The sequence below is a fragment of the Pleurodeles waltl genome, unplaced genomic scaffold (genome assembly GCF_031143425.1).
Source record: "Pleurodeles waltl isolate 20211129_DDA unplaced genomic scaffold, aPleWal1.hap1.20221129 scaffold_39, whole genome shotgun sequence".
Classification (NCBI taxonomy): Eukaryota; Metazoa; Chordata; class Amphibia; order Caudata; family Salamandridae; genus Pleurodeles; species Pleurodeles waltl.
Genome location: NW_027150097.1, coordinates 8,705,826 through 8,733,132, shown reverse-complemented (window position 1 = coordinate 8,733,132; position 27,307 = coordinate 8,705,826). Strand labels below are relative to the sequence as shown.

At 45.7% G+C, this 27,307-nt stretch overlaps 6 non-coding genes across 6 annotated transcripts; all 6 read right to left on the bottom strand.

Annotated features, from left to right (window-relative positions):
* Nucleotides 1–8,676: 8,676 nt before the first annotated feature.
* TRNAL-UAG (transfer RNA leucine (anticodon UAG)) lies at nt 8,677–8,759 on the bottom strand. The gene has a single exon. It is a non-coding gene; the product is annotated as a tRNA-Leu (tRNA).
* Nucleotides 8,760–12,320: 3,561 nt separating this feature from the next.
* On the bottom strand, nt 12,321–12,403 carry TRNAL-CAG (transfer RNA leucine (anticodon CAG)). The gene has a single exon. It is a non-coding gene; the product is annotated as a tRNA-Leu (tRNA).
* A 3,565-nt stretch (nt 12,404–15,968) lies between these two features.
* Nucleotides 15,969–16,051, bottom strand: TRNAL-UAG (transfer RNA leucine (anticodon UAG)). The gene has a single exon. It is a non-coding gene; the product is annotated as a tRNA-Leu (tRNA).
* A 3,561-nt stretch (nt 16,052–19,612) lies between these two features.
* TRNAL-CAG (transfer RNA leucine (anticodon CAG)) lies at nt 19,613–19,695 on the bottom strand. The gene has a single exon. It is a non-coding gene; the product is annotated as a tRNA-Leu (tRNA).
* Nucleotides 19,696–23,256: 3,561 nt separating this feature from the next.
* TRNAL-CAG (transfer RNA leucine (anticodon CAG)) lies at nt 23,257–23,339 on the bottom strand. Its single transcript has one exon. It is a non-coding gene; the product is annotated as a tRNA-Leu (tRNA).
* A 3,561-nt stretch (nt 23,340–26,900) lies between these two features.
* TRNAL-CAG (transfer RNA leucine (anticodon CAG)) lies at nt 26,901–26,983 on the bottom strand. Its single transcript has one exon. It is a non-coding gene; the product is annotated as a tRNA-Leu (tRNA).
* Nucleotides 26,984–27,307: the final 324 nt, after the last annotated feature.

The window sequence follows — 27,307 nt, the reverse complement described above, 5'->3', positions numbered from 1 at the left end:
GTGATTTCCCGCTTTACCGATTTACTGCGATTTAGCCAATTTCAGGCAATTAGTGCAAGCAACGGACAATAGATCTTATCGATAATTTACAGAAACTGTTGACATTGTTTTTGATAAGGGTGCTTGGAAAAAAAAAGTCCAAAAATGTATCCACCTCGCAAAAGACACTTGTCAGAAGTGGGGTTTGAACCCACTTCTCCAAGGGAGACTGTGACCTGAATGCAGCACCTTAGACCACCCGGCCATCCTGACACTCTTGACACCACACTGATGTCTCAATTTCCAGCTTATAAACCAAAATGAGTGCCATGTACTGAGGGAATGTTATTTAATGTCCTCTGTATTTTCAATTCCAGACCTTCCTGCTCAGGGAAACAGTGGGATCTGAAGCTGATGAAGGAGAGAGGATGGATCATCCTGACAGTGGACCCTGTGGTGACTGCTACTAATTCTCAATCATCTACTACATGGGGTGTGGACTTGCAGAATTTTGAGTCAGTGCATATGGCCGGTGGTGACTGCTACTAATTCTCAATCATCTACTACAGGGGGTGTGGACATGCAGAATTTGGAGCCAATTCAAGATTCAGATCAGGAGGTGCCTGGCTCCATACCAATCAACTCAGTGCCTCTGAGACAAGAGACTTGAACGGTACAGTTTGAGTCCTCGACCGCCATGCTCAACGCGGCTGCAAGGATTCGGGGTGGATTGACTGAATGTGGTATTTATTGTTGTGTACTATTCTTGTATACTGGATTAGTATAGTATCTTTTTTTTGAGCAGCTATGTTTGTTTTGTATTGGTTAAGGAGAAATGTTGAGTTCGTCATGGGCATGCCCATGATGCACACCAAGGGAGGTAGGGAGTGTTAGTCTCCCCCGAGTTTTGGAGTTGGATGGTAGGTGCGGTGATGTGGAATCGGAGAGAATAAAAGGTAGGGGAAGGTGTTCCTCGTGGCCGAAGACTCCATATTATTCTTTGTGTATTTATTAAAACTTCTCTGGAAAACAGGCACTGTGTGTGCACGACGCAACACCCCCACCCCTCCCATCCCCTGAATACAGAAGTTAAAAACCAGCTGTGATTGGGACGCAGGGGACCCTGGTGCCACTGAACCTTCTGCACTGTGAACCTGCTGAACTATTGACAGCTGCGCTTTTAATATGTAGGGTCGAAACCTTTATCTCGGCCCCTCTATCACGATTTGTTGAAGATGCTGTGATTTCCTGCTTTACCGATTTACTGCGATTTAGCCAACTTCAGGAAATTAGTGCAAGCAACGGACAATAGATCTTATCGATAATTTACAGAAACTGTTGACATTGTTTTTGATACGGGTGCTTGGAAAAAAAAAGTCCAAAAATGTATCCACCTCGCAAAAGACACTTGTCAGAAGTGGGATTCGAACCCACACCTCCAAAGGAAACTGCGACCTGAACGTAGCGCCTTAGACCACTCGCCATCCTGACGCGCTTGACACTGCGCTGATGGCTCAATTTCCAGCTTATAAACCAAAATGAGTGCCATGTACTGAGTGAATGTCGTTTAATGTCCTCTGTATTTTTTATTCCAGACCTTACTGCTCAGGGAAACAGTGGGATCTGAAGCTGATGAAGGAGAGAGGATGGATCATCCTGACAGTGAATCCGGTGGTGACTGCTACTAATTCTCAATCATCTACTACATGGGGTGTGGACATGCTGAAATTTGAGCCAGTGCACATGGCGGGTGGTGACTGCTACTAATTCTCAATCATCAACTACAAGGGGTGTGGACATGCAGAATTTGGAGCCAGTTCAAGATTCAGATCAGGAGGTGCCTGGCTCCATACCAATCAACTCAGTGCCTCTGAGACAAGGACTTGAACGGTACAGTTTGAGTCCTCGACCGCCATGCTCAATGCGGCTGCAAGGATTCGGGGTGGATTGACTGAATGCGGCATTTCTTGTTGTGTACTATTCTTGTATACTGGATTAGTATAGTATCGTTATTTTGAGCAGCTATGTTTGTTTTGTATTGGTCAAGGAGAAATGTTGTGTTTGTCATGCGCACGCCTATGATGCACACCAAGGGAGGTAGGGAGTGTTAGTCTCCCCCGAGTTTTGGAGTTGGATGGTAGGCGCGGTGACGTGGAACTGGAGAGAATAAAAGGTCAGGGAAGGTGTTCCTCGTGGCCAATGACTCTATATTATTCTCTGTGTATTTATTAAAACTTATCTGCGAAACAGGCACCATGTGTGCACGATGCAACACACCCCTCCCATGCCCTGAATACAGAAGTTAAAAACCAGCTGTGATTGGGACGCAGGGGACCCTGGTGCCACTGAACCTTCTGCACTGTGAACCTGCTGAACTATTGACAGCTGCGCTCTTGATATGTAGGGTCGAAACCTTTATCTCTGCCCCTCTATCACGATTTGTTGAAGATGCTGTGATTTCCCGCTTTACCGATTTATTGCGATTTAGCCAACTTCAGGAAATTAGTGGAAGCAACGGACAATAGATCTTATTGATAATTTACAGAAACTGTTGACATTGTTTTTGATACGGGTGCTTGGAAAAAAAAAGTCAAAAAATGTATCCACCTCCCAAAAGACACTTGTCAGAAGAGAGATTCAAACCCACGCCTCCAAAGGAGACTACAACCTTAACGCAGCGCATTAGACCACTCGGCCATCCTGACACACTTGACACTGCACTGATGGCTCAATTTCGAGCGTATAAACCAAAATGAGTGCCATGTACTGAGTGAATGTTGTTTAATGTCCTCTATATTTTCAATTCCAGACCTTCCTGCTCAGGGAAACAGTGGGATCTGAAGTTGATGAAGGAGAGAGGATGGATCATCCTGACAGTGAATCCGGTGGTGACTGCTACTAATTCTCAATCATCGACTACATGGGGTGTGGACATGCAGAAGTTTGAGCCAGTGCACATGGCCGGTGGTGACTGCTACTAATTCTCAATCATCTACTACAAGGGGTGTGGACATGCAGAATTTGGAGCCAGTTCAAGATTCAGATCAGGAGGTGCCTGGCTCCATACCAATCAACTCAGTGTCTCTGAGACAAGGACTTGAACGGTACAGTTTGAGTCCTCGACCGCCATGCTCAACGCGGCTGCAAGGATTCGGGGTGGATTGACTGAATGTGGCATTTCTTGTTGTGTACTATTCTTGTATACTGGATTAGTATAGTATCTTTTTTTTGAGCAGCTATGTTTGTTTTGTATTGGTTAAGGAGAAATGTTGTGTTCGTCATGGGCACGCCTATGATGCACACCAAGGGAGGTAGGGAGTGTTAGTCTGCCCCGAGTTTTGGAGTTGGATGGTAGGTGCGGTGACGTGGAACCGGAGAGAATAAAAGGTCAGGGAAGGTGTTCCTCGTGGCTAATGACTCTATATTATTCTCTGTGTATTTATTAAAACTTATCTGCGAAACAGGCACCGTGTGTGCACGATGCAACACACCCCTCCTATGCCCTGAATACAGAAGTTAAAAACCAGCTGTGATTGGGACTCAGGGGACCCTGGTGCCACTGAACCTTCTGCACTGTGAACCTGCTGAACTATTGACAGCTGCGCTCTTGATACGTAGGGTCGAAACCTTTATCTCTGCCCCTCTATCACGATTTGTTGAAGATGCTGTGATTTCCTGCTTTACCGATTTACTGCGATTTAGCCAACTTCAGGAAATTAGTGCAAGCAACGGACAATAGATCTTATCGATAATTTACAGAAACTGTTGACATTGTTTTTGATACGGGTGCTTGGAGAAAAAAAAGTCCAAAAATGTATCCACCTCGCAAAAGACACTTGTCAGAAGTGGGATTCAAACCCACACCTCCAAAGGAGACTGCAACCTGAACGCAGCACCTTAGACCACTCGGCCATCCTGACACTCTTGACACTGCACTGATGGCTCAATTTCCAGCTTATAAACCAAAATGAGTGCCATGTACTGAGTGAATGTTGTTTAATGTCCTCTGTATTTTCAATTCCAGACCTTACTGCTCAGGGAAACAGTGGGATCTGAAGCTGATGAAGGAGAGAGGATGGATCATCTTGACAGTGGATCCGGTGGTGACTGCTACTAATTCTCAATCATCGACTACATGGGGTGTGGACATGCAGAAGTTTGAGCCAGTGCAAATGGGGGGTGGTGACTGCTACTAATTCTCAATCATCTACTACAAGGGGAGTGGACATGCAGAATTTGGAGCCAGTTCAAGATTCAGATCAGGAGGTGCCTGGCTCCATACCAATCAACTCAGTGCCTCTGAGACAAGGACTTGAACGGTACAGTTTGAGTCCTCGACCGCCATGCTCAACGCGGCTGCAAGGATTCGGGGTGGATTGACTGAATGTGGCATTTCTTGTTGTGTACTATTCTTGTATACTGGATTAGTATAGTATCTTTTTTTTGAGCAGCTATGTTGGTTTTGTATTGGTTAAGGAGAAATGTTGTGTTCGTCATGGGCACGCCTATGATGCACACCAAGGGAGGTAGGGAGTGTTAGTCTCCCCCGAGTTTTGGAGTTGGATGGTAGGCGCGGTGACGTGGAACCGGAGAGAATAAAAGGTCAGGGAAGGTGTTCCTCGTGGCCAATGACTCTATATTATTTTCTGTGTATTTATTAAAACTTATCTGCGAAACAGGCACTGTGTGTGCACGATGCAACCCACCCCTCCCATGCCCTGACTACAGAAGTTAAAAACCAGCTGTGATTGGGACGCAGGGGACCCTGGTGCCACTGAACCTTCTGCCCTGTGAACCTGCTGAACTATAGACAGCTGCGCTCTTGATATGTAGGGTCGAAACCTTTATCTCTGCCCCTCTATCACGATTTGTTGAAGATGCTGTGATTTCCCACTTTACCTATTTACTGCGATTTAGCCAACTTCAGGAAATTAGTGCAAGCAACGGACAATAGATCTTATCGATAATTTACAGAAACTGTTGACATTGTTTTTGATACGGGTGCTTGGAAAAAAACGTCCAAAAATGTATCCACCTCGCAAAAGACACTTGTCAGAAGTGGGATTCGAACCCACGCCTCCAAAGGAGACTGTGACCTGAACGTAGCGCCTTAGACCACTCGCCATCCTGACACTCTTGACACTGCACTGATGGCTCAATTTCCAGCTTATAAACCAAAATGAGTGCCATGTACTGAGTGAATGTCGTTTAATGTCCTCTGTATTTTTAATTCCAGACCTTACTGCTCAGGGAAACAGTGGGATCTGAAGCTGATGAAGGAGAAAGGATGGATAATCCTGACAGTGGATCCGGTGGTGACTGCTACTAATTCTCAATCATCTACTACATGGGGTGTGGACATGCTGAATTTTGAGCCAGTGCACATGGCCGGTGGTGACTGCTACTAATTCTCAATCATCTACTACAGGGGGTGTGGACATGCAGAATTTGGAGCCAGTTCAAGATTCAGATCAGAAGGTGCCTGGCTCCATACCAATCAACTCAGTGCCTCTGAGACAAGGACTTGAACGGTACAGTTTGAGTCCTCGACCACCATGCTCAACGCGGCTGCAAGGATTCGGGGTGGATTGACTGAATGTGGCATTTCTTGTTGTGTACTATTCTTGTATACTGGTTTAGTATAGTATCTTTTTTTTGAGCAGCTATGTTTGTTTTGTATTGGTTAAGGAGAAATGTTGTGTTCGTCATGGGCACGCCTATGATGCACACCAAGGGAGGTAGGGAGTGTTAGTCTCCCCCGAGTTTTGGAGTTGGATGGTAGGCGCGGTGACGTGGAACCGGAGAGAATAAAAGGTCAGGGAAGGTGTTCCTCGTGGCCAATGACTCTATATTATTCTCTGTGTATTTATTAAAACTTATCTGCGAAACAGGCACTGTGTGTGCACGATGCAACACACCCCTCCCATGCCCTGAATACAGAAGTTAAAAACCAGCTGTGATTGGGACGCAGGGGACCCTGGTGCCACTGAACCTTCTGCACTGTGACCCTGCTGAACTATTGACAGCTGTGTTTTTGATATGTAGGCTCGAAACCCTTATCTCGGCCCCTCTATCACGATTTGTTGAAGATGCTGTGATTTCCCGCTTTACCGATTTACTGCGATTTAGCCAACTTCAGGCAATTAGTGCAAGCAACGGAAAATAGATCTTATCGATAATTTACAGAAACTGTTGACATTGTTTTTGATACGGTGCTTGGGGAAAAAAAGTACAAAAATGAATCCACCTCGCAATATACACTTGTCAGAAGTGGGATTTGAGCCCACCCCTCCCAGGGAGACTGCGGCCTGAACGCAGCGCCTTAGACCACTCGGCCATCCTGACACTCTTCACACCCCGCTCATGGCTCAATTTCGAGCGTATAAACCAAAATGAGTGCCATGTACTGAGTGAATGTTGTTTAATGTCCTATGTATTTTCAATTCCAGACCTTCCTGCTCAGGGAAACAGTGGGATCTGAAGCTGATGAAGGAGAGAGGATGGATCATCCTGACAGTGAATCCGGTGGTGACTGCTACTAATTCTCAATCATCGACTACATGGGGTGTGGACATGCAGAAGTTTGAGCCAGTGCACATGGCGGGTGGCGACTGCTACTAATTCTCAATCATCTACTATAAGGGGTGTGGACTTGCAGAATTTGGAGCCAGTTTACGATTCAGATCAGGAGGTGCCTGGCTCCATACCAATCAACTCAGTGCCTCTGAGACAAGGACTTGAACGTTACAGTTTGAGTCCTCGACCGCCATGCTCAACGCGGCTGCAAGGATTCGGGGTGGAATGACTGAATGTGGCATTTCTTGTTGTGTACCATTCTTGTATACTGGATTAGTATAGTATCTTTTTTTTGAGCAGCTATGTTTGTTTTGTATTGGTTAAGGAGAAATGTTGTGTTCGTCATGGGCACGCCTATGATGCACACCAAGGGAGGTAGGGAGTGTTAGTCTCCCCCGAGTTTTGGAGTTGGATGGTAGGTGCGGTGATGTGGAACCGGAGAGAATAAAAGGTCAGGGAAGGTGTTCCTCGTGGCCAATGACTCTATATTATTCTCTGTGTATTTATTAAAACTTATCTGCGAAACAGGCACTGTGTGTGCACGATGCAACACACCCCTCCCATGCCCTGAATACAGAAGTTAAAAACCAGCTGTGATTGGGACACAGGGGACCCTGGTGCCACTGAACCTTCTGCACTGTGAACCTGCTGAACTATTGACAGCTGTGCTTTTGATATGTAGGGTCGAAACCTTTATCTCGGCCCCTCTATCAGGATTTGTTGAAGATGCTGTGATTTCCTGCTTTACCGATTTACTGCGATTTAGCCAATTTCAGGCAATTAGTGCAAGCAACGGACAATAGATCTTATCGATAATTTACAGAAACTGTTGACATTGTTTTTGATAAGGGTGCTTGGGAAAAAAAAGTCCAAAAATGTATCCACCTCGCAAAGGACACTTGTCAGAAGTGGGGTTTGAACCCACTTCTCCAAGGGAAACTGTGACCTGAATGCAGCACCTTAGACCACCCGGCCATCCTGACACTCTTGACACCAGACTGATGTCTCAATTTCCAGCTTATAAAAAAAAATGAGTGCCATGTACTGAGTGAATGTTATTTAATGTCCTCTGTATTTTCAATTCCAGACCTTCCTGCTCAGGGAAACAGTGGGATCTGAAGCTGATGAAGGAGAGAGGATGGATCGTCCTGACAGTGGACCCTGTGGTGACTGCTACTAATTCTCAATCATCTACTACATGGGGTGTGGACTTGCAGAATTTTGAGTCAGTGCATATGGCCGGTGGTGACTGCTACTAATTCTCAATCATCTACTACAGGGGGTGTGGACATGCAGAATTTGGAGCCAGTTCAAGATTCAGATCAGGAGGTGCCTGGCTCCATACCAATCAACTCAGTGCCTCTGAGACAAGAGACTTGAACGGTACAGTTTGAGTCCTCGACCGCCATGCTCAACGCGGCTGCAAGGATTCGGGGTGGATTGACTGAATGTGGTATTTATTGTTGTGTACTATTCTTGTATACTGGATTAGTATAGTATCTTTTTTTTGAGCAGCTATGTTTGTTTTGTATTGGTTAAGTAGAAATGTTGTGTTCGTCATGGGCATGCCCATGATGCACACAAAGGGAGGTAGGGAGTGTTAGTCTCCCCCGAGTTTTGGAGTTGGATGGTAGGTGCGGTGATGTGGAATCGGAGAGAATAAAAGGTAGGGGAAGGTGTTCCTCGTGGCCGAAGACTCCATAATATTCTTTGTGTATTTATTAAAACTTCTCTGGAAAACAGGCACTGTGTGTGCACAACGCAACACCCCCACCCCTCCCATCCCCTAAATACAGAAGTTAAAAACCAGCTGTGATTGGGACGCAGGGGACCCTGGTGCCACTGAACCTTCTGCACTGTGAACCTGCTGAACTATTGACAGCTGCGCTCTTGATATGTAGGGTCGAAACCTTTATCTCTGCCCCTCTATCACGATTTGTTGAAGATGCTGTGATTTCCCGCTTTACCGATTTACTGCGATTTAGCCAACTTCAGGAAATTAGTGCAAGCAACGGACAATAGATCTTATCGATAATTTACAGAAACTGTTGACATTGTTTTTGATACGGGTGCTTGGAGAAAAAAAAAGTCCAAAAATGTATCCACCTCGCAAAATACACTTGTCAGAAGTGGGATTCGAACCCATGCCTCCAAAGGAGACTGCGCCCTAAACACAGCACCTTAGACCACTCGGCCATCCTGACACTCTTGACACTGCTCTGATGGCTCAATTTCCAGCTTATAGACCAAAATGAGTGCCATGTACTGAGTGAATGTTGTTTAATGTCCTCTGTATTTTCAATTCCAGATCTTACTGCTCAGGGAAACAGTGGGATCTGAAGCTGATGAAGGAGAGAGGATGGATCATCCTGACAGTGGATCCGGTGGTGACTGCTACTAATTCTCAATCATCTACTACATGGGGTGTGGACATGCTGAATTTTGAGCCAGTGCACATGGCCGGTGGTGACTGCTACTAATTCTCAATCATCTACTACAGGGGGTGTGGACATGTAGAATTTGGAGCCAGTTCAAGATTCAGATCAGGAGGTGCCTGGCTCCATACCAATCAACTCAGTGCCTCTGAGACAAGGACTTGAACGGTACAGTTTGAGTCCTCGACCGCCATGCTCAACGCGGCTGCAAGGATTCGGGGTGGATTGACTGAATGTGGCATTTCTTGTTGTGTACTATTCTTGTATACTGGTTTAGAATAGTATCTTTTTTTTGAGCAGCTATGTTTTTTTTGTATTGGTTAAGGAGAAATGTTGTGTTCGTCATGGGCACGCCTATGATGCACACCAAGGGAGGAAGGGAGTGTTAGTCTCCCCCGAGTTTTGGAGTTCGATGGTAGGCGCGGTGACGTGGAACCGGAGAGAATAAAAGGTCAGAGAAGGTGTTCCTCGTGGCCAATGACTCTATATTATTCTCTGAGTATTTATTAAAACTTATCTGTGAAACAGGCACTGTGTGTGCATGATGAAACAAACCCCTCCCATGCCCTGAATACAGAAGTTAAAAACCAGCTGTGATTGGGACGCAGGGGACCCTGGTGCCACTGAACCTTCTGCACTGTGAACCTGCTGAACTATTGACAGCTGTGCTTTTGATATGTAGGGTCGAAACCTTTATCTCGGCCCCTCTATCACGATTTGTTGAAGATTATGTGATTTCCTGCTTTACCGATTTACTGCGATTTAGCCAATTTCAGGCAATTAGTGCAAGCAACGCACAATAGATCTTTTCGATAATTTACAGAAACTGTTGACATTGTTTTTGATAAGGGTGCTTGGAAAAAAAAAGTCCAAAAATGTATCCACCTCGCAAAAGACACTTGTCAGAAGTGGGGTTTGAACCCACTTCTCCAAGGGAAACTGTGACCTGAATGCAGTACCTTAGACCACCCGGCCATCCTGACACTCTCGACACCAGACTGATGTCTCAATTTCCAGCTTATAAACCAAAATGAGTGCCATGTACTGAGTGAATGTTATTTAATGTCCTCTGTATTTTCAATTCCAGATCTTCCTGCTCAGGGAAACAGCGGGATCTGAAGCTGATGAAGGAGAGAGGATGGATCATCCTGACAGTGGACCCTGTGGTGACTGCTACTAATTCTCAATCATCTACTACATGGGGTGTGGACTTGCAGAATTTTGAGTCAGTGCATATGGCCGATGGTGACTGCTACTTATTCTCAATCATCTACTACAGGGGGTTTGGACATGCAGAATTTGGAGCCAGTTCAAGATTCAGATCAGGAGGTGCCTGGCTCCATACCAATCAACTCAGTGCCTCTGAGACAAGAGACTTGAACGGTACAGTTTGAGTCCTCGACCGCCATGCTCAACGCGGCTGCAAGGATTCGGGGTGGATTGACTGAATGTGGTATTTATTGTTATGTACTATTCTTGTATACTGGATTAGTATAGTATCTTTTTTTTGAGCAGCTATGTTTGTTTTGTATTGGTTAAGGAGAAATGTTGTGTTCGTCATGGGCATGCCCATGATGCACACCAAGGGAGGTAGGGAGTGTTAGTCTCCAACGAGTTTTGGAGTTGGATGGTAGGTGCGGTGATGTGGAATCGGAGAGAATAAAAGGTAGGGGAAGGTGTTCCTCGTGGCCGAAGACTCCATATTATTCTTTGTGTATTTATTAAAACTTCTCTGGAAAACAGGCACTGTGTGTGCACGACGCAACACCCCCACCCCTCCCATCCCCTGAATACAGAAGTTAAAAACCAGCTGTGATTGGGACGCAGGGGACACTGGTGCCACTGAACCTTCTGCACTGTGAACCTGCTGAACTATTGACAGCTGCGCTTTTAATATGTAGGGTCGAAACCTTTATCTCAGCCCCTCTATCACGATTTGTTGAAGATGCTGTGATTTCCTGCTTTACCGATTTACTGCGATTTAGCCAACTTCAGGAAATTAGTGCAAGCAACGGACAAAAGATCTTATTAATAATTTACAGAAACTGTTGACATTGTTTTTGATACGGTGCTTGGGAAAAAAAAGTCCAAAAATGTATCCACCTCGCAAAAGACACTTGTCAGAAGTGGGATTCGAACCCACGCCTCCAACGGAGACTGCGACCTGAACGTAGCGCCTTAGACCACTCGCCATCCTGACACTCGTGACACTGCACTGATGGCTCAATTTCCAGCTTATAAACCAGAATGAGTGCCATGTACTGAGTGAATGTCGTTTAATGTCCTCTGTATTTTTAATTCCAGACCTTACTGCTCAGGGAAACAGTGGGATCTGAAGCTGATGAAGGAGAGAGGATGGATCATCCTGACAGTGGATCCGTTGGTGACTGCTACTAATTCTCAATCATCTACTACATGGGGTGTGGACATGCTGAATTTTGAGCCAGTGCACATGGCCGGTGGTGACTGCTACTAATTCTCAATCATCTACTACAGGGGGTGTGGACATGCAGAATTTGGACCCAGTTCAAGATTCAGATCAGGAGGTGCCTGGCTCCATACCAATCAACTCAGTGCCTCTGAGACAAGGACTTGAACGGTACAGTTTGAGTCCTCGACCGCCATGCTCAACGCGGCTGCAAGGATTCGGGGTGGATTGACTGAATGTGGCATTTCTTGTTGTGTACTATTCTTGTATACTGGTTTAGTATAGTATCTTTTTTTTGAGCAGCTATGTTTGTTTTGTATTGGTTAAGGAGAAATGTTGTGTTCGTCATGGGCACGCCTATGATGCACACCAAGGGAGGTAGGGAGTGTTAGTCTACCCCGAGTTTTGGAGTTGGATGGTAGGCGCGGTGACGTGGAACCGGAGAGAATAAAAGGTCAGGGAAGGTGTTCCTCGTGGCCAATGACTCTATATTATTCTCTGTGTATTTATTAAAACTTATCTGCAAAACAGGCACTGTGTGTGCACGATGCAACACACCCCTCCCATGCCCTGAATACAGAAGTTAAAAACCAGCTGTGATTGGGACGCAGGGGACCCTGGTGCCACTGAACCTTCTGCACTGTGACCCTGCTGAACTATTGACAGCTGTGCTTTTGATATGTAGGGTCGAAACCCTTATCTCGGCCCCTCTATCACGATTTGTTGAAGATGCTGTGATTTCCCGCTTTACCGATTTACTGCGATTTAGCCAACTTTAGGCAATTAGTGGAAGCAACGGAAAATAGATCTTATCGATAATTTACAGAAACTGTTGACATTGTTTTTGATACGGTGCTTAGGAAAAAAAAGTACAAAAATGTATCCTCCTCCCAATATACACTTGTCAGAAGTGGGATTTGAACCCACCCCTCCAAGGGAGACTGCGACCTGAACGCAGCGCCTTAGACCACTCGGCCATCCTGACACTCTTGATACCTCGCTCATGGCTCAATTTCGAGCGTATAAACCAAAATGAGTGCCATGTACTGAGTGAATGTTGTTTAATGTCCTCTGTATTTTCAATTCCAGACCTTCCTGCTCAGGGAAACAGTGGGATCTGAAGCTGATGAAGGAGAGAGGATGGATCATCCTGACAGTGAATTCGGTGGTGACTGCTACTAATTCTCAATCATCGACTACATGGGGTGTGGACATGCAGAAGTTTGAGCCAGTGCACATGGCGGGTGGTGACTGCTACTAATTCTCAATCATCTTCTATAAGGGGTGTGGACTTGCAGAATTTGGAGCCAGTTCACGGTTCAGATCAGGAGGTGCCTGGCTCCATACCTATCAACTCAGTGCCTCTGAGACAAGGACTTGAACGGTACAGTTTGAGTCCTCGACCGCCATCCTCAACGCGGCTGCAAGGATTCGGGGTGGATTGACTGAATGTGGCATTTCTTGTTGTGTACCATTCTTGTATACTGGATTAGTATAGTATCTTTTTTTTGAGCAGCTATGTTTGTTTTGTATTGGTTAAGGAGAAATGTTGTGTTCGTCATGGGCACGCCTATGATGCACACCAAGGGAGGTAGGGAGTGTTAGTCTCCCCCGAGTTTTGGAGTTGGATGGTAGGCGCGGTGACGTGGAACCGGAGAGAATAAAAGGTCAGGGAAGGTGTTCCTCGTGGCCAATGACTCTATATTATTCTCTGTGTATTTATTAAAACTTATCTGCGAAACAGGCACTGTGTGTGCACGATGCAACACACCCCTCCCATGCCCTGAATACAGAAGTTAAAAACCAGCTGTGATTGGGACGCAGGGGACCCTGGTGCCACTGAACCTTCTGCACTGTGACCCTGCTGAACTATTGACAGCTGTGTTTTTGATATGTAGGCTCGAAACCCTTATCTCGGCCCCTCTATCACGATTTGTTGAAGATGCTGTGATTTCCCGCTTTACCGATTTACTGCGATTTAGCCAACTTCAGGCAATTAGTGCAAGCAACGGAAAATAGATCTTATCGATAATTTACAGAAACTGTTGACATTGTTTTTGATACGGTGCTTGGGGAAAAAAAGTACAAAAATGAATCCACCTCGCAATATACACTTGTCAGAAGTGGGATTTGAGCCCACCCCTCCCAGGGAGACTGTGGCCTGAACGCAGCGCCTTAGACCACTCGGCCATCCTGACACTCTTCACACCCCGCTCATGGCTCAATTTCGAGCGTATAAACCAAAATGAGTGCCATGTACTGAGTGAATGTTGTTTAATGTCCTATGTATTTTCAATTCCAGACCTTCCTGCTCAGGGAAACAGTGGGATCTGAAGCTGATGAAGGAGAGAGGATGGATCATCCTGACAGTGAATCCGGTGGTGACTGCTACTAATTCTCAATCATCGACTACATGGGGTGTGGACATGCAGAAGTTTGAGCCAGTGCACATGGCGGGTGGCGACTGCTACTAATTCTCAATCATCTACTATAAGGGGTGTGGACTTGCAGAATTTGGAGCCAGTTTACGATTCAGATCAGGAGGTGCCTGGCTCCATACCAATCAACTCAGTGCCTCTGAGACAAGGACTTGAACGTTACAGTTTGAGTCCTCGACCGCCATGCTCAACGCGGCTGCAAGGATTCGGGGTGGAATGACTGAATGTGGCATTTCTTGTTGTGTACCATTCTTGTATACTGGATTAGTATAGTATCTTTTTTTTGAGCAGCTATGTTTGTTTTGTATTGGTTAAGGAGAAATGTTGTGTTCGTCATGGGCACGCCTATGATGCACACCAAGGGAGGTAGGGAGTGTTAGTCTCCCCCGAGTTTTGGAGTTGGATGGTAGGTGCGGTGATGTGGAACCGGAGAGAATAAAAGGTCAGGGAAGGTGTTCCTCGTGGCCAATGACTCTATATTATTCTCTGTGTATTTATTAAAACTTATCTGCGAAACAGGCACTGTGTGTGCACGATGCAACACACCCCTCCCATGCCCTGAATACAGAAGTTAAAAACCAGCTGTGATTGGGACACAGGGGACCCTGGTGCCACTGAACCTTCTGCACTGTGAACCTGCTGAACTATTGACAGCTGTGCTTTTGATATGTAGGGTCGAAACCTTTATCTCGGCCCCTCTATCAGGATTTGTTGAAGATGCTGTGATTTCCTGCTTTACCGATTTACTGCGATTTAGCCAATTTCAGGCAATTAGTGCAAGCAACGGACAATAGATCTTATCGATAATTTACAGAAACTGTTGACATTGTTTTTGATAAGGGTGCTTGGGAAAAAAAAGTCCAAAAATGTATCCACCTCGCAAAGGACACTTGTCAGAAGTGGGGTTTGAACCCACTTCTCCAAGGGAAACTGTGACCTGAATGCAGCACCTTAGACCACCCGGCCATCCTGACACTCTTGACACCAGACTGATGTCTCAATTTCCAGCTTATAAAAAAAAATGAGTGCCATGTACTGAGTGAATGTTATTTAATGTCCTCTGTATTTTCAATTCCAGACCTTCCTGCTCAGGGAAACAGTGGGATCTGAAGCTGATGAAGGAGAGAGGATGGATCGTCCTGACAGTGGACCCTGTGGTGACTGCTACTAATTCTCAATCATCTACTACATGGGGTGTGGACTTGCAGAATTTTGAGTCAGTGCATATGGCCGGTGGTGACTGCTACTAATTCTCAATCATCTACTACAGGGGGTGTGGACATGCAGAATTTGGAGCCAGTTCAAGATTCAGATCAGGAGGTGCCTGGCTCCATACCAATCAACTCAGTGCCTCTGAGACAAGAGACTTGAACGGTACAGTTTGAGTCCTCGACCGCCATGCTCAACGCGGCTGCAAGGATTCGGGGTGGATTGACTGAATGTGGTATTTATTGTTGTGTACTATTCTTGTATACTGGATTAGTATAGTATCTTTTTTTTGAGCAGCTATGTTTGTTTTGTATTGGTTAAGTAGAAATGTTGTGTTCGTCATGGGCATGCCCATGATGCACACAAAGGGAGGTAGGGAGTGTTAGTCTCCCCCGAGTTTTGGAGTTGGATGGTAGGTGCGGTGATGTGGAATCGGAGAGAATAAAAGGTAGGGGAAGGTGTTCCTCGTGGCCGAAGACTCCATAATATTCTTTGTGTATTTATTAAAACTTCTCTGGAAAACAGGCACTGTGTGTGCACAACGCAACACCCCCACCCCTCCCATCCCCTAAATACAGAAGTTAAAAACCAGCTGTGATTGGGACGCAGGGGACCCTGGTGCCACTGAACCTTCTGCACTGTGAACCTGCTGAACTATTGACAGCTGCGCTCTTGATATGTAGGGTCGAAACCTTTATCTCTGCCCCTCTATCACGATTTGTTGAAGATGCTGTGATTTCCCGCTTTACCGATTTACTGCGATTTAGCCAACTTCAGGAAATTAGTGCAAGCAACGGACAATAGATCTTATCGATAATTTACAGAAACTGTTGACATTGTTTTTGATACGGGTGCTTGGAGAAAAAAAAAGTCCAAAAATGTATCCACCTCGCAAAATACACTTGTCAGAAGTGGGATTCGAACCCATGCCTCCAAAGGAGACTGCGCCCTAAACACAGCACCTTAGACCACTCGGCCATCCTGACACTCTTGACACTGCTCTGATGGCTCAATTTCCAGCTTATAGACCAAAATGAGTGCCATGTACTGAGTGAATGTTGTTTAATGTCCTCTGTATTTTCAATTCCAGATCTTACTGCTCAGGGAAACAGTGGGATCTGAAGCTGATGAAGGAGAGAGGATGGATCATCCTGACAGTGGATCCGGTGGTGACTGCTACTAATTCTCAATCATCTACTACATGGGGTGTGGACATGCTGAATTTTGAGCCAGTGCACATGGCCGGTGGTGACTGCTACTAATTCTCAATCATCTACTACAGGGGGTGTGGACATGTAGAATTTGGAGCCAGTTCAAGATTCAGATCAGGAGGTGCCTGGCTCCATACCAATCAACTCAGTGCCTCTGAGACAAGGACTTGAACGGTACAGTTTGAGTCCTCGACCGCCATGCTCAACGCGGCTGCAAGGATTCGGGGTGGATTGACTGAATGTGGCATTTCTTGTTGTGTACTATTCTTGTATACTGGTTTAGAATAGTATCTTTTTTTTGAGCAGCTATGTTTTTTTTGTATTGGTTAAGGAGAAATGTTGTGTTCGTCATGGGCACGCCTATGATGCACACCAAGGGAGGTAGGGAGTGTTAGTCTCCCCCGAGTTTTGGAGTTCGATGGTAGGCGCGGTGACGTGGAACCGGAGAGAATAAAAGGTCAGAGAAGGTGTTCCTCGTGGCCAATGACTCTATATTATTCTCTGAGTATTTATTAAAACTTATCTGTGAAACAGGCACTGTGTGTGCATGATGAAACACACCCCTCCCATGCCCTGAATACAGAAGTTAAAAACCAGCTGTGATTGGGACGCAGGGGACCCTGGTGCCACTGAACCTTCTGCACTGTGAACCTGCTGAACTATTGACAGCTGTGCTTTTGATATGTAGGGTCGAAACCTTTATCTCGGCCCCTCTATCACGATTTGTTGAAGATTATGTGATTTCCTGCTTTACCGATTTACTGCGATTTAGCCAATTTCAGGCAATTAGTGCAAGCAACGCACAATAGATCTTTTCGATAATTTACAGAAACTGTTGACATTGTTTTTGATAAGGGTGCTTGGAAAAAAAAAGTCCAAAAATGTATCCACCTCGCAAAAGACACTTGTCAGAAGTGGGGTTTGAACCCACTTCTCCAAGGGAAACTGTGACCTGAATGCAGTACCTTAGACCACCCGGCCATCCTGACACTCTCGACACCAGACTGATGTCTCAATTTCCAGCTTATAAACCAAAATGAGTGCCATGTACTGAGTGAATGTTATTTAATGTCCTCTGTATTTTCAATTCCAGATCTTCCTGCTCAGGGAAACAGCGGGATCTGAAGCTGATGAAGGAGAGAGGATGGATCATCCTGACAGTGGACCCTGTGGTGACTGCTACTAATTCTCAATCATCTACTACATGGGGTGTGGACTTGCAGAATTTTGAGTCAGTGCATATGGCCGATGGTGACTGCTACTTATTCTCAATCATCTACTACAGGGGGTTTGGACATGCAGAATTTGGAGCCAGTTCAAGATTCAGATCAGGAGGTGCCTGGCTCCATACCAATCAACTCAGTGCCTCTGAGACAAGAGACTTGAACGGTACAGTTTGAGTCCTCGACCGCCATGCTCAACGCGGCTGCAAGGATTCGGGGTGGATTGACTGAATGTGGTATTTATTGTTATGTACTATTCTTGTATACTGGATTAGTATAGTATCTTTTTTTTGAGCAGCTATGTTTGTTTTGTATTGGTTAAGGAGAAATGTTGTGTTCGTCATGGGCATGCCCATGATGCACACCAAGGGAGGTAGGGAGTGTTAGTCTCCAACGAGTTTTGGAGTTGGATGGTAGGTGCGGTGATGTGGAATCGGAGAGAATAAAAGGTAGGGGAAGGTGTTCCTCGTGGCCGAAGACTCCATATTATTCTTTGTGTATTTATTAAAACTTCTCTGGAAAACAGGCACTGTGTGTGCACGACGCAACACCCCCACCCCTCCCATCCCCTGAATACAGAAGTTAAAAACCAGCTGTGATTGGGACGCAGGGGACACTGGTGCCACTGAACCTTCTGCACTGTGAACCTGCTGAACTATTGACAGCTGCGCTTTTAATATGTAGGGTCGAAACCTTTATCTCAGCCCCTCTATCACGATTTGTTGAAGATGCTGTGATTTCCTGCTTTACCGATTTACTGCGATTTAGCCAACTTCAGGAAATTAGTGCAAGCAACGGACAAAAGATCTTATTAATAATTTACAGAAACTGTTGACATTGTTTTTGATACGGTGCTTGGGAAAAAAAAGTCCAAAAATGTATCCACCTCGCAAAAGACACTTGTCAGAAGTGGGATTCGAACCCACGCCTCCAACGGAGACTGCGACCTGAACGTAGCACCTTAGACCACTCGCCATCCTGACACTCGTGACACTGCACTGATGGCTCAATTTCCAGCTTATAAACCAGAATGAGTGCCATGTACTGAGTGAATGTCGTTTAATGTCCTCTGTATTTTTAATTCCAGACCTTACTGCTCAGGGAAACAGTGGGATCTGAAGCTGATGAAGGAGAGAGGATGGATCATCCTGACAGTGGATCCGTTGGTGACTGCTACTAATTCTCAATCATCTACTACATGGGGTGTGGACATGCTGAATTTTGAGCCAGTGCACATGGCCGGTGGTGACTGCTACTAATTCTCAATCATCTACTACAGGGGGTGTGGACATGCAGAATTTGGACCCAGTTCAAGATTCAGATCAGGAGGTGCCTGGCTCCATACCAATCAACTCAGTGCCTCTGAGACAAGGACTTGAACGGTACAGTTTGAGTCCTCGACCGCCATGCTCAACGCGGCTGCAAGGATTCGGGGTGGATTGACTGAATGTGGCATTTCTTGTTGTGTACTATTCTTGTATACTGGTTTAGTATAGTATCTTTTTTTTGAGCAGCTATGTTTGTTTTGTATTGGTTAAGGAGAAATGTTGTGTTCGTCATGGGCACGCCTATGATGCACACCAAGGGAGGTAGGGAGTGTTAGTCTACCCCGAGTTTTGGAGTTGGATGGTAGGCGCGGTGACGTGGAACCGGAGAGAATAAAAGGTCAGGGAAGGTGTTCCTCGTGGCCAATGACTCTATATTATTCTCTGTGTATTTATTAAAACTTATCTGCAAAACAGGCACTGTGTGTGCACGATGCAACACACCCCTCCCATGCCCTGAATACAGAAGTTAAAAACCAGCTGTGATTGGGACGCAGGGGACCCTGGTGCCACTGAACCTTCTGCACTGTGACCCTGCTGAACTATTGACAGCTGTGCTTTTGATATGTAGGGTCGAAACCCTTATCTCGGCCCCTCTATCACGATTTGTTGAAGATGCTGTGATTTCCCGCTTTACCGATTTACTGCGATTTAGCCAACTTTAGGCAATTAGTGGAAGCAACGGAAAATAGATCTTATCGATAATTTACAGAAACTGTTGACATTGTTTTTGATACGGTGCTTAGGAAAAAAAAGTACAAAAATGTATCCACCTCGCAATATACACTTGTCAGAAGTGGGATTTGAACCCACCCCTCCAAGGGAGACTGCGACCTGAACGCAGCGCCTTAGACCACTCGGCCATCCTGACACTCTTGATACCTCGCTCATGGCTCAATTTCGAGCGTATAAACCAAAATGAGTGCCATGTACTGAGTGAATGTTGTTTAATGTCCTCTGTATTTTCAATTCCAGACCTTCCTGCTCAGGGAAACAGTGGGATCTGAAGCTGATGAAGGAGAGAGGATGGATCATCCTGACAGTGAATTCGGTGGTGACTGCTACTAATTCTCAATCATCGACTACATGGGGTGTGGACATGCAGAAGTTTGAGCCAGTGCACATGGCGGGTGGTGACTGCTACTAATTCTCAATCATCTACTATAAGGGGTGTGGACTTGCAGAATTTGGAGCCAGTTCACGGTTCAGATCAGGAGGTGCCTGGCTCCATACCTATCAACTCAGTGCCTCTGAGACAAGGACTTGAACGGTACAGTTTGAGTCCTCGACCGCCATCCTCAACGCGGCTGCAAGGATTCGGGGTGGATTGACTGAATGTGGCATTTCTTGTTGTGTACCATTCTTGTATACTGGATTAGTATAGTATCTTTTTTTTGAGCAGCTATGTTTGTTTTGTATTGGTTAAGGAGAAATGTTGTGTTCGTCATTGGCACGCCTCTGATGCACACCAAGTGAGGTAGGGAGTGTTAGTCTCCCCCGAGTTTTGGAGTTGGATGGTAGGCGCGGTGACGTGGAACCGGAGAGAATAAAAGGTCAGGGAAGGTGTTCCTCGTGGCCAATGACTCTATATTATTCTCTGTGTATTTATTAAAACTTATCTGCGAAACAGGCACTGTGTGTGCAAGATGCAACACACCCATCCCATGCCCTGAATGCAGAAGTTAAAAACCAGCTGTGATTGGGACGCAGGGGACCCTGGTGCCACTGAACCTTCTGCACTGAAAACCTGCTGAACTATTGACAGCTGTGCTTTTGATATGTAGGGTCGAAACCTTTATCTCGGCCCCTCTATCACGATTTGTTGAAGATGCTGTGATTTCCTGCTTTACCGATTTACTGCGATTTAGCCAATTTCAGGCATTTAGTGCAAGCAACGCACAATAGATCTTTTCGATAATTTACAGAAACTGTTGACATTGTTTTTGATAAGGGTGCTTGGAAAAAAAAAGTCCAAAAATGTATCCACCTCGCAAAAGACACTTGTCAGAAGTGGGGTTTGAACCCACTTTTCCAAGGGAAACTGTGACCTGAATGCAGCACATTAGACCACCCGGCCATCCTGACACTCTCGGCACCAGACTGATGTCTCAATTTCCAGCTTATAAACCAAAATGAGTGCCATGTACTGAGTGAATGTTATTTAATGTCCTCTGTATTTTCAATTCCAGATCTTCCTGCTCAGGGAAACAGCGTGATCTGAAGCTGATGAAGGAGAGAGGATGGATCAGCCTGACAGTGGACCCTGTGGTGACTGCTACTAATTCTCAATCATCTACTACATGGGGTGTGGACTTGCAGAATTTTGAGTCAGTGCATATGGCCGGTGGTGACTGCTACTAATTCTCAATCATCTACTACAGGGGGTGTGGACATGCAGAATTTGGAGCCAGTTCAAGATTCAGATCAGGAGGTGCCTGGCTCCATACCAATCAACTCAGTGCCTCTGAGACAAGAGACTTGAACGGTACAGTTTGAGTCCTCGACCGCCATGCTCAACGCGGCTGCAAGGATTCGGGGTGGATTGACTGAATGTGGTATTTATTGTTATGTACTATTCTTGTATACTGGATTAGTATAGTATCTTTTTTTTGAGCAGCTATGTTTGTTTTGTATTGGTTAAGGAGAAATGTTGTGTTCGTCATGGGCATGCCCATGATGCACACCAAGGGAGGTAGGGAGTGTTAGTCTCCAACGAGTTTTGGAGTTGGATGGTAGGTGCGGTGATGTGGAATCGGAGAGAATAAAAGGTAGGGGAAGGTGTTCCTCGTGGCCGAAGACTCCATATTATTCTTTGTGTATTTATTAAAACTTCTCTGGAAAACAGGCACTGTGTGTGCACGACGCAACACCCCCACCCCTCCCATCCCCTGAATACAGAAGTTAAAAACCAGCTGTGATTGGGACGCAGGGGACCCTGGTGCCACTGAACCTTCTGCACTGTGAACCTGCTGAACTATTGACAGCTGCGCTTTTAATATGTAGGGTCGAAACCTTTATCTCAGCCCCTCTATCACGATTTGTTGAAGATGCTGTGATTTCCTGCTTTACCGATTTACTGCGATTTAGCCAACTTCAGGAAATTAGTGCAAGCAACGGACAATAGATCTTATTGATAATTTACAGAAACTGTTGACATTGTTTTTGATACGGTGCTTGGGAAAAAAAAGTCCAAAAATGTATCCACCTCGCAAAAGACACTTGTCAGAAGTGGGATTCGAACCCACGCCTCCAACGTAGACTGCGACCTGAACGTAGCGCCTTAGAACACTCGCCATCCTGACACTCTTGACACTGCACTGATGGCTCAATTTCCAGCTTATAAACCAAAATGAGTGCCATGTACTGAGTGAATGTCGTTTAATGTCCTCTGTATTTTTAATTCCAGACCTTACTGCTCAGGGAAACAGTGGGATCTGAAGCTGATGAAGGAGAGAGGATGGATCATCCTGACAGTGGATCCGTTGGTGACTGCTACTAATTCTCAATCATCTACTACATGGGGTGTGGACATGCTGAATTTTGAGCCAGTGCACATGGCCGGTGGTGACTGCTACTAATTCTCAATCATCTACTACAGGGGGTGTGGACATGCAGAATTTGGACCCAGTTCAAGATTCAGATCAGGAGGTGCCTGGCTCCATACCAATCAACTCAGTGCCTCTGAGACAAGGACTTGAACGGTACAGTTTGAGTCCTCGACTGCCATGCTCAACGCGGCTGCAAGGATTCGGGGTGGATTGACTGAATGTGGCATTTCTTGTTGTGTACTATTCTTGTATACTGGTTTAGTATAGTATCTTTTTTTTGAGCAGCTATGTTTGTTTTGTATTGGTTAAGGAGAAATGTTGTGTTCGTCATGGGCACGCCTATGATGCACACCAAGGGAGGTAGGGAGTGTTAGTCTACCCCGAGTTTTGGAGTTGGATGGTAGGCGCGGTGACGTGGAACCGGAGAGAATAAAAGGTCAGGGAAGGTGTTCCTCGTGGCCAATGACTCTATATTATTCTCTGTGTATTTATTAAAACTTATCTGCAAAACAGGCACTGTGTGTGCACGATGCAACACACCCCTCCCATGCCCTGAATACAGAAGTTAAAAACCAGCTGTGATTGGGACGCAGGGGACCCTGGTGCCACTGAACCTTCTGCACTGTGACCCTGCTGAACTATTGACAGCTGTGCTTTTGATATGTAGGGTCGAAACCCTTATCTCGGCCCCTCTATCACGATTTGTTGAAGATGCTGTGATTTCCCGCTTTACCGATTTACTGCGATTTAGCCAACTTTAGGCAATTAGTGCAAGCAACGGAAAATAGATCTTATCGATAATTTACAGAAACTGTTGACATTGTTTTTGATACGGTGCTTAGGAAAAAAAAGTACAAAAATGTATCCACCTCGCAATATACCCTTGTCAGAAGTGGGATTTGAACCCACCCCTCCAAGGGAGACTGCGACCTGAACGCAGCACCTTAGACCACTCGGCCATCCTGACACTCTTCACACCTAGCTCATGGCTCAATTTCGAGCGTATAAACCAAAATGAGTGCCATGTACTGAGTGAATGTTGTTTAATGTCCTCTGTATTTTCAATTCCAGACCTTCCTGCTCAGGGAAACAGTGGGATCTGAAGCTGATGAAGGAGAGAGGATGGATCATCCTGACAGTGAATTCGGTGGTGACTGCTACTAATTCTCAATCATCGACTACATGGGGTGTGGACATGCAGAAGTTTGAGCCAGTGCACATGGCGGGTGGTGACTGCTACTAATTCTCAATCATCTACTATAAGGGGTGTGGAGTTGCAGAATTTGGAGCCAGTTCACGGTTCAGATCAGGAGGTGCCTGGCTCTATACCTATCAACTCAGTGCCTCTGAGACAAGGACTTGAACGGTACAGTTTGAGTCCTCGACCGCCATCCTCAACGCGGCTGCAAGGATTCGGGGTGGATTGACTGAATGTGGCATTTCTTGTTGTGTACCATTCTTGTATACTGGATTAGTATAGTATCTTTTTTTTGAGCAGCTATGTTTGTTTTGTATTGGTTAAGGAGAAATGTTGTGTTCGTCATTGGCACGCCTATGATGCACACCAAGGGTGGTAGGGAGTGTTAGTCTCCCCCGAGTTTTGGAGTTGGATGGTAGGCACGGTGACGTGGAACCGGAGAGAATAAAAGGTCAGGGAAGGTGTTCCTCGTGGCCAATGACTCTATATTATTCTCTGTGTATTTATTAAAACTTATCTGCGAAACAGGCACTGTGTGTGCAAGATGCAACACACCCATCCCATGCCCTGAATGCAGAAGTTAAAAACCAGCTGTGATTGGGACGCAGGGGACCCTGGTGCCACTGAACCTTCTGCACTGAAAACCTGCTGAACTATTGACAGCTGTGCTTTTGATATGTAGGGTCGAAACCTTTATCTCGGCCCCTCTATCACGATTTGTTGAAGATGCTGTGATTTCCTGCTTTACCGATTTACTGCGATTTAGCCAATTTCAGGCAATTAGTGCAAGCAACGCACAATAGATCTTTTCGATAATTTACAGAAACTGTTGACATTGTTTTTGATAAGGGTGCTTGGAAAAAAAAAGTCCAAAAATGTATCCACCTCGCAAAAGACACTTGTCAGAAGTGGGGTTTGAACCCACTTTTCCAAGGGAAACTGTGACCTGAATGCAGCACCTTAGACCACCCGGCCATCCTGACACTCTCGGCACCAGACTGATGTCTCAATTTCCAGCTTATAAACCAAAATGAGTGCCATGTACTGAGTGAATGTTATTTAATGTCCTCTGTATTTTCAATTCCAGATCTTCCTGCTCAGGGAAACAGCGTGATCTGAAGCTGATGAAGGAGAGAGGATGGATCATCCTGACAGTGGACCCTGTGGTGACTGCTACTAATTCTCAATCATCTATTAGATGGGGTGCGGACTTGCAGAATTTTGAGTCAGTGCATATGGCCGGTGGTGACTGCTACTAATTCTCAATCATCTACTACAGGGGGTGTGGACATGCAGAATTTGGAGCCAGTTCAAGATTCAGATCAGGAGGTGCCTGGCTCCATACCAATCAACTCAGTGCCTCTGAGACAAGAGACTTGAACGGTACAGTTTGAGTCCTCGACCGCCATGCTCAACGCGGCTGCAAGGATTCGGGGTGGATTGACTGAATGTGGTATTTATTGTTATGTACTATTCTTGTATACTGGATTAGTATAGTATCTTTTTTTTGAGCAGCTATGTTTGTTTTGTATTGGTTAAGGAGAAATGTTGTGTTCGTCATGGGCATGCCCATGATGCAAACCAAGGGAGGTAGGGAGTGTTAGTCTCCAACGAGTTTTGGAGTTGGATGGTAGGTGCGGTGATGTGGAATCGGAGAGAATAAAAGGTAGGGGAAGGTGTTCCTCGTGGCCGAAGACTCCATATTATTCTTTGTGTATTTATTAAAACTTCTCTGGAAAACAGGCACTGTGTGTGCACGACGCAACACCCCCACCCCTCCCATCCCCTGAATACAGAAGTTAAAAACCAGCTGTGATTGGGACGCAGGGGACACTGGTGCCACTGAACCTTCTGCACTGTGAACCTGCTGAACTATTGACAGCTGCGCTTTTAATATGTAGGGTCGAAACCTTTATCTCAGCCCCTCTATCACGATTTGTTGAAGATGCTGTGATTTCCTGCTTTACCGATTTACTGCGATTTAGCCAACTTCAGGAAATAAGTGCAAGCAACGGACAAAAGATCTTATTAATAATTTACAGAAACTGTTGACATTGTTTTTGATACGGTGCTTGGGAAAAAAAAGTCCAAAAATGTATCCACCTCGCAAAAGACACTTGTCAGAAGTGGGATTCGAACCCACGCCTCCAACGGAGACTGCGACCTGAACGTAGCGCCTTAGACCACTCGCCATCCTGACACTCGTGACACTGCACTGATGGCTCAATTTCCAGCTTATAAACCAGAATGAGTGCCATGTACTGAGTGAATGTCGTTTAATGTCCTCTGTATTTTTAATTCCAGACCTTACTGCTCAGGGAAACAGTGGGATCTGAAGCTGATGAAGGAGAGAGGATGGATCATCCTGACAGTGGATCCGTTGGTGACTGCTACTAATTCTCAATCATCTACTACATGGGGTGTGGACATGCTGAATTTTGAGCCAGTGCACATGGCCGGTGGTGACTGCTACTAATTCTCAATCATCTACTACAGGGGGTGTGGACATGCAGAATTTGGACCCAGTTCAAGATTCAGATCAGGAGGTGCCTGGCTCCATACCAATCAACTCAGTGCCTCTGAGACAAGGACTTGAACGGTACAGTTTGAGTCCTCGACCGCCATGCTCAACGCGGCTGCAAGGATTCGGGGTGGATTGACTGAATGTGGCATTTCTTGTTGTGTACTATTCTTGTATACTGGTTTAGTATAGTATCTTTTTTTTGAGCAGCTATGTTTGTTTTGTATTGGTTAAGGAGAAATGTTGTGTTCGTCATGGGCACGCCTATGATGCACACCAAGGGAGGTAGGGAGTGTTAGTCTACCCCGAGTTTTGGAGTTGGATGGTAGGCGCGGTGACGTGGAACCGGAGAGAATAAAAGGTCAGGGAAGGTGTTCCTCGTGGCCAATGACTCTATATTATTCTCTGTGTATTTATTAAAACTTATCTGCAAAACAGGCACTGTGTGTGCACGATGCAACACACCCCTCCCATGCCCTGAATACAGAAGTTAAAAACCAGCTGTGATTGGGACGCAGGGGACCCTGGTGCCACTGAACCTTCTGCACTGTGACCCTGCTGAACTATTGACAGCTGTGCTTTTGATATGTAGGGTCGAAACCCTTATCTCGGCCCCTCTATCACGATTTGTTGAAGATGCTGTGATTTCCCGCTTTACCGATTTACTGCGATTTAGCCAACTTTAGGCAATTAGTGGAAGCAACGGAAAATAGATCTTATCGATAATTTACAGAAACTGTTGACATTGTTTTTGATACGGTGCTTAGGAAAAAAAAGTACAAAAATGTATCCACCTCGCAATATACACTTGTCAGAAGTGGGATTTGAACCCACCCCTCCAAGGGAGACTGCGACCTGAACGCAGCGCCTTAGACCACTCGGCCATCCTGACACTCTTGACACCTTGCTCATGGCTCAATTTCGAGCGTATAAACCAAAATGAGTGCCATGTACTGAGTGAATGTTGTTTAATGTCCTCTGTATTTTCAATTCCAGACCTTCCTGCTCAGGGAAACAGTGGGATCTGAAGCTGATGAAGGAGAGAGGATGGATCATCCTGACAGTGAATTCGGTGGTGACTGCTACTAATTCTCAATCATCGACTACATGGGGTGTGGACATGCAGAAGTTTGAGCCAGTGCACATGGCGGGTGGTGACTGCTACTAATTCTCAATCATCTACTATAAGGGGTGTGGACTTGCAGAATTTGGAGCC